The 2,632-nt window shown below is 34.6% G+C and overlaps 1 non-coding gene across 1 annotated transcript; it reads right to left on the bottom strand.

Annotated features, from left to right (window-relative positions):
* Nucleotides 1–1,491: 1,491 nt before the first annotated feature.
* LOC120177853 lies at nucleotides 1,492–1,598 on the bottom strand. Its single transcript, XR_005521476.1, has one exon. It is a non-coding gene; the product is annotated as a small nucleolar RNA R71 (small nucleolar RNA).
* Nucleotides 1,599–2,632: the final 1,034 nt, after the last annotated feature.

Below are 2,632 nucleotides of genomic sequence, written 5' to 3'. Positions count from 1 at the left end.
TCGTAGAATACTTTTTGCAAACTCCGTCAAAAAAGTAAGGCATTAGAAGGTTAGATCACCCTAAAAGATAAGATTTAAGTTTCCTAAGTTACCCCATCATTCATTCCCGTAATAGCCTACCATTTGAGGATTACCAAGTCATTTTACTTAATTATCGTGCTTACATTCTGTTTTGCCTTGACATTTTCACTTGCCTACATTGCAAACATTTCCTTTGCCATGACATTTCCATCTATTTTGCCATGACATAAAGTATCATCTCCCCGTGACATTTCCATTTGTTACTCATTCACTTTACCATCCTTCCACCATACATACACATTTCATTTACCTCGATATAATCATTTGTGAATTCCATTAGCTATACTTAGTTACTTTAGAATAATGTATAAACTTTACTCAAGATCCTTCCAATCCCTATGGATTCGATACTCACTCCTCACTTTATTACTTGTGTGATTGTGTATACTTGCACATAAATTGCGTCTAATATATAATACTCACAACACGCAACAAGTACACTTTGTTTACTTAAAATGAGATTTTCATAATATCATTCCTTGTGTTTTGATAGTTGACTTAATGTTCTCTGTACTGCTGTAGCAAGACATGGTGTCTCTTACCTTGATTTTTACATCCTTTATTTAGCATATTTTTCATACCCATCATTCTTTAATGTTTAAACTCTGATGAAGAACATTTTTCTCCCCGTGGATATGATACCCATATCTATTTGAGCTACCACTTAATACTTGGGCATTTGTGTACACTTGCACTTAAGTTGAAGCATTTTACCAAGAATTAAGTTTCTTGCGCCATTATTGGTGAGCATTTGTTTGTTTTAGAGTTTTCTTTATTTTGCTTAATTTGTTATTTTCTTTTGTAGGTACTTTATAGTTTACATTTCTTCTAGTGTATGCCCCAAAGCAATAAATAATTAGAGTCATTTGATCCAGAAATTGAAAGGACTTTTAAGAGATATTTTACTGTAAAGCCACAAAGAACATAACAACTATAACTGAATGAGGGAATAGTGTTTTACCCCCGTTGCAAAATGGAAAGAATAGTGAGTTGCCCGCTGGCATTAGAGCAAGACAACCATTTCATAACATTGATGATCATGATCACTGTATTTGTAAGCATGTAGTGTTGACGCTAGATGATCTGCATCCAGGCATAGTGAGGCCAATGATTAATGTTGTAAACTTCGAGTTAAAGCCGATCATGTTCCAAATGTTACAATCGATGGGACAGTATAGAGGGTCTGTTACTGAAGATCCTAAGGCTCATTTGAGAGTGTTCATAGATGTTTACGACTCGTTTATTCAACAAGGTGTTCTAGAGGAGACACTGAAGCTGAAGCTATTTACTTAATCACTGCGTGATAAATCAAGAGCTTTGTTGAGTTCACTGCCATCAAATGCTATAACATCCTGGAATGAGTTAGTGCATAAGTTTCTGTTACGATTTAACCCGCCAAACATGAATGCCAAACTTTGACATGATCTAATTTTATTCAAGAAAATAGAGGATGAAAGCTTTTATGAAGTATGGGAAAGATTCAAGGATTTGTTGCAGAAGTGTCCTATGCATGGGTTCCCACATTAGACGCAAATGAAGATATTTTACAATGGGTTAAACTTACACACTCATATGGTGGTCGATGCTTCAGCGAACGAAGATTTATTAGATAAGACATCTAATGATGCTTATGATATTATTGAGAGGATCTGAACTAATGATTGTCAATACCCTAATACGAGAAATATGTTTGGCTGACGTCGCTGTAGTAGTAGATTCTAAAGCTTTCAACCCTATGGCATCTCATATTTTAGTATTGATTTGATGAATGTCTCAAAAATTTATTGTCTATCTACTACGTACAGAATTATCAAAGGAATGGAAATACTTTTGAAAACACATATAATGTCAATTTCAGGAATCATCCCAATCCTTCTTGGAAAAGTCAGAATGTAACCAATCCACAACAACAACATTACCAGCAGTAACATTATAATCAACAACAACCAATGCCACAACTACAAGCACAACATCCAATTGCTCAGCCACAACAAAGGTAAACTTATCAAGGATAATCTTTAACCCAAACTTTAACTTTATCATCTCTTGAAGCTTTGATGAAAGAATACATGGCGAGCCAATCAGTACCGTCAAGGGCTCTAGAGAATCAGATGGAACAAATGGTAACTCTCAATAATCATGTGCAAGGAAAGCTACCAAGTGATCGAGTGTAATTATATTGTGCTATAGCATGCAATTCTCTACAAGTATAAACAATCGATGCAAGTAATACAGCAGTGAGGGAGTATTATCTCCAAAGGGATTGGAGGTATTTTGCAACTAAGCTATAGAAAACAAAAGTTGTCACGATTAAACCTAAATATATATTTACGATGGTATAAACAAATGAAAGTATAGTTGTGGCAGATGATATATATAAAGGGTGATGGAATGTTGTGGCAAGAATGGAGTGGAGTGGAGTGAAAATGACTGAAAATGTAAAACTATATTGAGGCAAGAATTTAAGTAAAATAAAAAGTATGCTAAAGCAGGAAAAATAAATTGAACGTTGGGAAATAAGATAAGATTTACAACCTCACACAATCAAGCA

The sequence above is a fragment of the Hibiscus syriacus genome, unplaced genomic scaffold (assembly GCF_006381635.1).
Source record: "Hibiscus syriacus cultivar Baekdansim isolate YM2019G1 unplaced genomic scaffold, ASM638163v2 tig00003454_pilon, whole genome shotgun sequence".
Taxonomy (NCBI): Eukaryota; Viridiplantae; Streptophyta; class Magnoliopsida; order Malvales; family Malvaceae; genus Hibiscus; species Hibiscus syriacus.
This window is presented reverse-complemented; position numbering and strand designations above follow the sequence as displayed.